This window comes from Panthera tigris, chromosome C2, assembly GCF_018350195.1.
Source record: "Panthera tigris isolate Pti1 chromosome C2, P.tigris_Pti1_mat1.1, whole genome shotgun sequence".
In the NCBI taxonomy this organism is placed as follows: domain Eukaryota; kingdom Metazoa; phylum Chordata; class Mammalia; order Carnivora; family Felidae; genus Panthera; species Panthera tigris.
In genome coordinates this window covers 116,791,080-116,801,778 of record NC_056668.1, presented here as the reverse complement: position 1 = coordinate 116,801,778, position 10,699 = coordinate 116,791,080, and the positions used below count along the sequence as shown (strand labels likewise).

Sequence of the window (10,699 nt, the reverse complement as noted above, 5' to 3'; positions counted from 1 at the left end):
AGTAGTGGACTATAAATCGTCCCTCAGGCTTACGCTCGGGCAGTCAGGTCTTTGGAGAGACCGGTTCCCCTGAGCCCGTCGATGTAAATAAACCTCCGATCCTCCAAGATCTCTGAGTGCCGGTTCTTCTGTCAGCGATCCAGCCTGGTTCCATAACAGGTTCTTCACTGGCTGTATTTTCTAGGCGTCCTCACGGGGTAGTAGGGGAGAATCGTTGTCTCCTCAGCCCCTTATAAGGGAACTCATTCCATTCATAGGTTCCATCCTCATGACCTCATCACTTTCCAAAGTCCCCACCTCCTAGCACCATTACATTGGGGGTTAGATTTTAACATGAATTTGGGGACCTACAATTATTCATTCCTAGGACCTCGTTAGAGAGTTCCCTGAGATTTTCCTGCTGTTTTCTAAAAAAAAAAAGGCCTAATCTATCCAAGCCTCGGATTTCTGATTCCTCAGGAAGCCTCTGAAATAAACGAAACTTGAAGTGCAATAGCACTTTTCATCTGCTGTCCTGAGGAGTGAATTTAACAGCCTGCAACTCTTAACAGCTTGCTTTCTGATGCAGGCACTTTCTGAAACAGCTTGTGTCTCTTATCACAGATGATTACCTTTTGAACAACGGTTTCAAACTAAAACTAAATGAGATTTTAAAAACAGATATGAAATGATTTTGTTTTAAAAAAATTGCTATATTGACTACCCAAAGAAAATACAACCTTTTTCTTGCTTACTTTAATTCTCAGAGACTAAAACCCCATATATTTTGTTCCATAATAAATAGAGGTACCATTTCACTGGAATCCAGGGCATCTCCACAATCTTTTAAAATTCCATTTTTCCAAAATATAAGTTTTGATCCAGAGGCCACTAGTCCTGGGTTGATGTGATGTCCCACCCAGGGAGGGTTGAGAAATTGAGTATTTCCACCCCAGCTTTGATAGTGGAAGGAGATGAGAAATTTGAATGGCTCAGAGGCAGCCGCAGTTTCTATCTGCCCATAAACTGACATTCTGGATGATTTGATGAGACAAATGAGGCACCAAAATTTACAATCGGAAATGAAATTCTTTCATACGAGTACGGAGTGCATTAGCCTTTTGTAATTCAGTCTTTCACAAAAGTTTTGACTCTTCTAAGAAAAAGATGGGCTATGTAAATTCCTTAAATAAACATAAACTGGAGTGTTTGCAGAGTGCCTTAAGATAGTGTCCATCAAATGTTGTTCTTTAGAGAGTACAGTTGATCTCTCAATAACACAAGCCAGATGTTGGTCAGATGCTAGATATAGCTAGACTTGACCCTAAATGTGACTTTGCTATTACTGTGGGTAAGTTTGAATTACTGCTTTCTATGCTTTATTTATCCTAGGCTTGTAAATTAGTAAGTAATGGTAGTCTGTGCTCTCAAAATGTATGCATGGAAAACCCCAGTACTGTCTGCGTGGCACAGACTACAAGCATATGGGACTGATAGATTTCCCTAGGGAGAAGTAATGGTGAACTAGGACCATAATTAGAACTGGATTATAATGTGATGAAATGCATAATGATTACCTTTTTAAAAGATAATACTTTTTTTTAAGCTTATTTATTTATTTGGAGAGAGAAAGAGGGAAGGGGAGAGAGAGAGTGGGGAGGGTGTTAGAGAGAGAGAGAGAAAGAATCCTAAGCAGGCTCTGCTCAATCAGTGCAGAGCCCAACACAGGGCTGGATCCCATGAATCATGAGATCATGACCTGAGATGAAATCAAGAGTTGGACGCTTAACCTACTGAGCCACCCAGACACCCCTTGAAAGGATGATTCTTGATCAAAGTTCAGACCTTTAGTAAATAGAAGTTCTTCTACTTATTACCTTTTAAAGTAAAAATACAGATCAATAGATTGGCATTTTAATGACCCTTTTCTAGGATTGGATCTCTTTGTAGTGAATTTGAGATACTAAACATTCATGAATGAACATCCATGCTTTACCTTCAAAATATCAAATTCCTCTTTGTCTAAAGTTACACTGTCTTCATTTTCTCTTTTAATAAGTATCTCTTCTGCTCCCATTTTTGTTTACATGAACTTATTTACACAAAAATCTAAAGTGAAAGAGAGAAATGATTTTGAATTATGTCCAGTTTGACCATTAAGGGTAAGAAACAATTAGGAGTCCAACAAGAAAAATGAAGTTACATACATAAAATGTATTATTGTGTCATGTTCCTAAATTCTTCAAATTATATTTTAACTGAAAGAAGCAGGAGTTATAAATAAGGATTCAGATAACACTTTTCTAAGCACCTGGGCTGTATTTCTAGTATAAAAAAATTGTACAAGTACACAGCCTGGATTTTCATTGCAGTACCCAGTTCTAAGAAGGTCTTCTGATTACTCTCACATGATAGCCCATGGCTTGAAAACTAAACCCTTGAACGGAACTTCAGAAAGATGTCCAAATACACATTATTTTGTTTTGTGTCTGTTTCTTTAAAGCCTCATGTTCCTCCAAAATAACTTCTCTGTCTATAGCCACATGTCAATTGCTGAGCAAGGCTTTCAGTTTGACAGGTAATTAAAAAGGAGTAAAGGTTTTGCCAAAGCTCACAACACTCTTATTCATGTTAAAGATCCCACAGAGAAGAGTTTTCTAAAATGTGCTTATAATCCATAATCCTGCATTTATTTCTATTTGAAAGACTACAGCAAGGAAAATAGCTGGCAGACAAGTCCCTAGATCTATTCAATTATTTCCTGGGAGTTCAAAATGTGCAGTAACCTCTCAGAGACTCTAAGAAGCCCTATTGTAGGGAAACCTGTTTAGCTTTGTTTAACGTGGTCCCAGCTTTTCAGGCACTGTAATATTTATTAACATGGCAGGGTGTGTTTAGGGAATTGCCAAAAGCAGTAAAGTTGAGATGTGATGCAATGTTTTTCAAATTACATGTCTGTATTCAAAGGTCAATATATCACTATCATCACAATCGTAAGGTACCTTACAGTTTACAAAACACTTTGAAATATGCCATTTCATTTCATTTCTGTAAATACCTAAGGAGTTAGAAAGAGCAAGGACCCACCTTGAAGCTGAAATAACTGAAGTTTAACACAACTGAAGTGAGGGTTCCAGTTCCGGTGATGATGAAGGAAGCCTCTCCACTCTCTCTCTCCAACTGAAGACAACCAGAGCCTTCCACAGACCACGTGGAGTGCATGCTCTACGAGAACTCTAATGGTAGCAGGTGACTTGAGGAAGAAAACCAGAAAATCAAAGTACAAGAAATCAGCAGCAAGTTTCCTCGTTTCTTCTTTTTTCCACCCATAACTTTTAGTTTTTGAGTCAGCACAAATCCCAGAGTGGTGTGGCAGGCACGGACAAAAAAGAGCTCCAAAAGAAATTCTTTTTTTGTTTGTTTGGTTTTTTTTTTTTTTTTTTTTTTTTTTGGTCTTAAGTACTGGAAAGTGGAGCCTTTAAAAGGAGGAGAGAGCGTGGGGAAATCCATGGTCTTTGTTTATTTCTCTCTCAGCTTTATCTCCAGCAAGCCTCACTCCTCACCCTGCAACCACGTGGTGGGTAGCGGTGGCAGTGGCAATGAGATGATACTTGAAGGAGTTGGGGGGGGGGGGCGGGAGGGAGGGAATCCTTTTCTCTAATCAGGGAAACTGTGTGATCCAAGGACCACGGAGGAAAATGTTCGTTTTTACTTTCCCACCTCCGGCCACTTGCATCTGGCAGCAGAAGCAGGCTCGAGACATGTATGCCGTGTAAGGAGACAAGCAGGGGACCAGGAAGCAGGGACCCTGGGAGCCAGACAGTCTAGGGGTGACAGTGGTGGAAGTAAAGGAGCCCAAAACATTTTAAATTCTCTTTAATGTTTATTTATTTATGAGAGAGAGAGAGAGTGCATGCGCGAGAGCCTGCACAAGTGGGGGAGGGGCAGAGAGAGAGGGAGACATAAAATCCAAAGCAGGCTCCAGGCTCTGAGCTGTCAGCACAGAGCCCGACGTGGGGCTCAATCTCAGGAACCACGAGATCATGACCTGAGCCAAAGTCAGGCACCCCAACTCCAAAACACTTTAAATGAACCATTTGGCCCAACCCTGAGATGAGTAATGGATCTGACCCTAGCCAGTATACCAAAAGCCTTGAGCACTAAAGTTCGAGGTAGACAACAACTACCCAGGCCTCAGCCTGGCCCCCCGGCAAGACACACGCAGAATGCTGAATAACATAGCAAAAGCTTTAAAAAGTATATGGACATTTGAACCACAGTCCACATAGGCATTTCAGACATTGCAGCCAACTGGCTGGTAAACTGGCTACTAAACCAAACTCAACTGGCTACTAAACCAAAATAAAACGACAACAACAAAACACTCTCCATAGGACTTAATCAAGACCCAGACTCTCATAACTTCCTATTCAAAATGCCCTGCAACCAATCCCAAATTATTCAACTTATAAAAGAAAAAAGATCAGGAAAATCTGACAAATTACCAATGGAAAAGAAATCAACAGGCATCAGTTAATATGAGCCAGGTGGTCAATTATTAAAGACTTTAAAGAAGCTGTCACAAAATGCTCAAAAATGTAACATCCTTAAAACCAATGGAAAGATAGAAAGTTTCACCAGAGCAACAGAAGTTTTAAAGGAGAACCAGACACATTTTAGAACGGAAAAATACAATCCCTAAAATTTAAACCAAAAAATCACTGAATGCGGTACACAACAGAACTGGGGACAGTAGAGCAAAGAGTTAATGGACCTGCAGATCTATCAATAGAAATTATCCAATTTGAACAACAGGGAAGAAAATGTGTAAGGAAAAAATGAACAGTCTTAAGACTGAGGACACATCAAAAAGTCTAACATTTGTGTTTGGAGTTCCCAAAAAAGAAGAGAAAGGTTATTGTTCAGAAAAAGATATATTTGGAGAAATCATGCCTGAAAACTTTCCAAATTTGGGTAAACACAAACTTATAGACTCAAGCAGTTCAGCAAACCCCAAACAGGAAAACTCAAAAGAATCCATGCCCATACACATCATCACCAAACTAATAAAAATCAAAGATGAAGAAAAATCTTGAAAACAGAGAAAAATAATGCATTATATATAAAAGAATACGTATTTAAATGATTGTAGATTTGTCGTTAGAAAAAAATCAGTGGGGCAAAAATGATATTGTACTAAAAGAAAAGAACTGTCAACCTAGACTTCCCTATCCAGTAAAAATAACTTTCATTCAGAAACTAACATGAGATAAAGACATTATCATATGAATGAAAACTAAGGGGATTCATCTCCAACAAACCTGCTATAAAAGAATTCCAAAGGGGTTTCTCTAGGTGTAAGGTTAAAGATATGAGGGAAACAGAACTTTGGGAGTAAGGGAAGAGCTACAAAAATCATAAAAACCTGCATAAATAGACTATTTTTCTTTGAAGTTCTTTAAAATGGTAAGTTCTTTAATTAGTTGAAAGTAAAAATTATAACATTGGTGAGTTGTTCAATAAACATAAAGTTAATGAATATTACAGTTGAAACATAAAGGGAGATAGGGTGGTAAAGTTTCTACATTCAACTGAAGAGTTAAATATTAACTGAGTGGACTCTGAAAATGTAAGTACGTTTATTGTAACACTTGGAAAATATTCAAAGAGATATATTCAAAACTTAATTGACAAATTAAAATGAGATATTTAAAATATTTAATTAACCCAAAAGAAGGAACAAACAGTAGAATGAAAAACAAAGGAGACAAACAGAAAGAATAAAATGGTATAAACGTATCGGTAACTACTTTAACGATAAATAGTTTAGGCATACCAATTAGAAGACAGCATTGTCAGGTGAGAAGAGGGAAACAATTATATGTGGTCTATAAGAAACGCACTTTAAATATAATGATAAAAGTGGGCAAAAAGGAAAAGAATACAGTTATACTAGTATACCAATCAGAGGAAAACTGGAATGGTTATAGTATTATCAAAGTAAACTTCAAAGCCAGCCGAATTACCAGAAATGAGAGACACTGCATCACGATAAAAGGGCCAATCCTTTAGGAAAATGTAACAATGCTAAATGTATGCAACTCACAACAGAGCTTCAAAATATGTGAAGCAAAAACGGATACAATGGACGAAAGAAACACGCAAATCCACAATTGTATTTGGAGATTTTAACACTCCTTTCTCAACAATCCATAGAAGTAGCAGATACGAAACCGTTAGGAATAGAACTGAAGGACATCATCAAATAATTAGGCCAATAGACTACTTCAGCCACCAGCAGAAGAATTCCCATTCTTTTCACATGTACAGGAAACATTCACTTTGAGAGACCACACCATGGGTCATAGCACCAAGCTTAACAGATTTAAAAGAATGGTAATCATACAAATCATGTACTGACCGTAAACTTATTATATACTTACCATGTAATATAGCCCTCTCCCACTTAGCTAATTCTCTGGAGAAATGGAAACTTGTGGTGATGCAAAACATGTCCATAAATATTTAGAAGTTTTATTCATAGTCACCTAAAACAGGAAGCAACCCAAATGACCTTCCATAAGTAAATGCAGTTTAAAAAAAAAATGTAATTCATCCATACAGATGACTCCTCAGCAATAAAAAGGAACTATGTGTATACACAACACTATTGATGAATCCCAAAGGCATTACACTGAGGAAAAGAAGCCAATCTCCAAAGATTATAAGCTGTATGATGCCACTTACCTAACAATCTAGAAAAGGCAAAACCGATGCGGAAGAAGAGATTCATTGGTGTCAGCCATTAGAAGCAGGGAGAGGTTTTAAGTCCAAAAGAGCAGCTAAAGGGAATTGTTTGATGTGACACTGCTATTCTATATTCTGATTGTGGTAGTGGTTACGGGAATTCACACACATGTTAAAACTTACAGAAGTGTACCTCAAAAACAGAAAAGGTTAAGAAAATAAACCTTTAAGCGAGTCGCCCAAGATTATGTGACTCTGATATGACGAGTCAGAAGAACGAGTGTTTGCACTGGGCCTTCAAATATTTGTGGAAAGAAATGAATTGATAAATGAACAGTACTCTACTGTCAAAATAGTAATTTGGCAATAAATGAATTAATTGTAAAAACTGAAATCACAATTTGTAATGTATTTAAATAACACCTGATACCTTTCAACAATTCTTCCTGCTTCAACAATCTCTGCCATGTGAGACTGCAGTTTTTCCTTCTAAAGGTTCCACGTGTATTTCTCCAGGCCTCCGTCTGGTTTCAGCTATGTGACTTGCTTTGGCAAAAGTATTCGGTAGAAGCGATGATGTGTCCGTTCAAAACCTAGACCCTGAAAGGCCTTCTATGTTTCCATTCGCCCTGTTAAACCTCTATCAATGCCATGAGAAACACCTGCTGGGATTAGCCCACCAGGCCTGGGGGAAAATAAGATATTTGTAGAGGAAATCCCATGAAACTGAGCCCAGGAGACTCACAGATCCATGAGTCTTTTGTGTGGCAAAGGCTAACTCGTATCTTTCTAAAGCACAAAATGACCTCTAGTCCCTGACAGGATCCCAGTCTTAGGGTGATAGCAATGAGAATTAAGGTATCTAGGAAAGAATTCAAATAAAAGGAACAAGACATATCCAGTTCTAGCAAATGGAGTGCATGATTTCTCCACAGGCTCAAAAAACCTGGTTAACAAATCTGAAAGGAAAAAGTCAAAGCAAAATAAGCATCAGTGTTAACTTGTTACTTGATCTACGTGGGGCTCTTAAGCGCAGACAGGATTAGAACTGAGTTAAAAGAAAGACTGAATCTCTAGGTGAAGGTCTAATAAATACAGAGATAGGAAAAAAAGATGAGTAGCTAGGGAGAGAGGAATGCCTTTATTGCAATATAAAGAGGCCACTGTATGAGCATTGTGTTTCTTCTTTGGACTTGGCTAACATGGGAGCTTAATGATAAGTTTTATGTGCAATTACAGTAAACTTCTCACCACTTCTTCCAAATGATTCTGACCTTTCTTATCTCCATTTTAATAGTATTAACACTATTCCTTTAGGGAAAAAAAAACACTATTCCTTAGAACTATCTGTAATTCATTTTACAGATGGGTATGACAGATATAAATATCAATGTATGAGTTCTTAGCCTACAAACTAATGCCTTCCAAATTGTACATTATAGGGGTGCCTAGGTGGCTCAGTCAGTTGAGCTTCTAAGTCATCGTTTCAGTTCAGGTCATGATCTCAGAGTCATGAGATCAAGCCCCTTGTCAGGCTTTGTGCTGGGTGTGGACCCTGCTTAAGATTCTCTCTCTCTCTCTCTCTCTCTCTCTCTCTCTCTCTCTCTCTCTTTCTCCCTCTGCCCATTCTCTCCTCACATGGGTGTGTGGGCACTCTCTCTTTCTCTCTCTCTCTCTCTCTCTCTCAAAAAAAATGTACAATATGGTCATCAACAATGTGCTCAATATACCAAGGATAATGGGGGATACTGCATAAGGGCTACTCCTTATCTTTTAAATAAAGGGCCAGTAACATTGACTTTTGTGAAATTCTCATTCACTATACTGCAATATTCAGGCAATCATCAGAACTTGAAAAAAAAAGTCTTGCCAAATGCTTCAGAGATGCAAATTTAAGTAATTACAATTGTTTCTCTTAACTCTTACCCAATACTGTGATTAATTTCAGATGTCCAGACTGAAATTTTCTGTTGCCAAACTTTCTGAGAGAACACTCCTTTTAACAGCTGAAAGATCTCAAAAGCAAAGGAATAAGAAGTAGTTTAATTTGGATATGCCTTAAAACCCAGTGTTTTAAATAAAAAGAGCCAAGTAGCATAGCATTAATGCTTGTTTTATTTGGAAAGACCTTGAATTTGGAAAACCATCCTTTTATCCCATGCTTACTGGGCCATGTCATTTGCTATCAGTGATCATCCAAGTTTATTCGAAGTATGATCGTAAGATGTTCTTATATAGAGTACAAATTATGTTGTGCATAAATTCAGTAAGAACATTAAATTAAAATGAATTAATATTTATACTTTTTCAAAATCCTTTCTAAACTTCTCTAAACATTTTATGGACATCAACAGCAATTTTAATATTCTAATTTAGTTGAAAATTGACCTTATAAAATTGCATTTGGAAATTTTGGCAATCCTATTATTAGAGATAATTACACTGGAACAGAATAAAATCTGATATTTACATTCAAATAAAAAATTGCATTTACATAAAGGTTGAGAGAAACCTCATTTAAGAGCAAAACTCATTTTGTTACATATTAGAACAATCCCAACACCTTACAAAAATACCTACTCCTGGGCTTTTACCTCCAGAGGTTCTGGTTTATTTCATTAGGGCCAGAACATTAGACATCGGTATTTTTTAAAAGCTCTACCGGGTGATTTTAATATGCAGCCTGGATTGAAAACCACTGAGCTAGTATTTTAAGTCATTGTGGTAGTGATCCCTATAAAACCTGATAAAATCTTAGGTGATCTTTCTAGAAGTACAGTGACCAGACCAAGGGAGGCAATCAGAACCACTGCGGTAGTCTATGTCCCACTCAAATGACACACTGGGAAGTGTGATGTTGACAAAGGAGAAAGAAGCAGGGAGTCACAGAGGACAGGGCGGTGACATAGTTGTTAAACCCTGAAATGTTTACTTTGGAGAGCAGACTTAGGAAGATGATAGTCCATTTGCATTGCTAACTCATGGAAAAGGCATTCAACTTAGTCTGTGTTCCTCCAGAAAGCAGAACTAGAGCCAACAGGAAGAAGTTAAGAGGGCAACTGGTATCAGCTCGAGATAGGAGAATTCTGATAACTACAACATTTCATCCACAGATGGGCAAGCTGCAAAATCCTCAAGTAGAGGCCAAGTGATCTGTCATCTAAATGGGAAGGAGGTTGAACTAAATGATCTTTTCTCTCTCTCTCAACCTGACAGAACATCTTGAGACTTCATGAAATTTCTCAAACTGTGTTCTAGTATTTTGGGACATGAAGCAGAAGAAACAATTGACTGTGGGAACTTGGCTGGAACCAAGGCTGTCTATAATCATGAACTGTTCCCTTGTGTGATCACACTGGGTCCAACGTGGCCACCTTAGCACTAGTCAAGTCTCTGGATGTAGTAACCGAGGGAGAAGTTGGTTATTTTTGTCTTCCAATATAGAAGTTTTTAGATTTCATTTAGATTGCCATTCAATGATTGATTAGACATTTTTTAGTCACCATGGTTCCACTAATTAGCTGGAAATCCTCATTCAGTAAGCAAAGCATAGGTTATAAATGTTGTGTAGGGATAGAAATAACATCTTTGGTAAAGAAAAATTATTTGATGACACCTATTCAAGCACAGTAAGGCAAACTTTATTCAGGACCATTACAACAGGTATAGGGACCACTGCAGTAGGATGTTGCACTGAGTGGGAGAAATTGGGCTCAACTTAGAATATAGCATGGGCAGTGGGAATTTATAGCCAAGGAACAGGGTGGAGATCAGCTGATGGAAAATTCCTAAAAACGAACATCAGGGAAAGGGGAAATTCTGGCTAACCCAACCTAACAGGATTCTTGCTGAAGTCTGGCCAGAGTGATCAAATACCCCTGGGGAATGGTGGGAGATGAGGATCTCAATCAGAAATCAAAGGTGATCAGATATTAAGCATCTGGTGGAGGGTGGGGAGGGGTCTTGTTAAACT

At 38.0% G+C, this 10,699-nt stretch overlaps 1 long non-coding RNA gene across 1 annotated transcript; it reads right to left on the bottom strand.

Annotated features, from left to right (window-relative positions):
* Window positions 1–1,970: 1,970 nt before the first annotated feature.
* LOC122230564 lies at window positions 1,971–6,511 on the bottom strand. The gene is made up of 3 exons (XR_006207551.1): window positions 6,423–6,511; window positions 3,067–3,232; window positions 1,971–2,088 (listed from the first exon to the last, which is right to left on the bottom strand). It is a non-coding gene; the product is annotated as an uncharacterized LOC122230564 (long non-coding RNA).
* Between the last annotated feature and the right edge of the window lie 4,188 nt (window positions 6,512–10,699).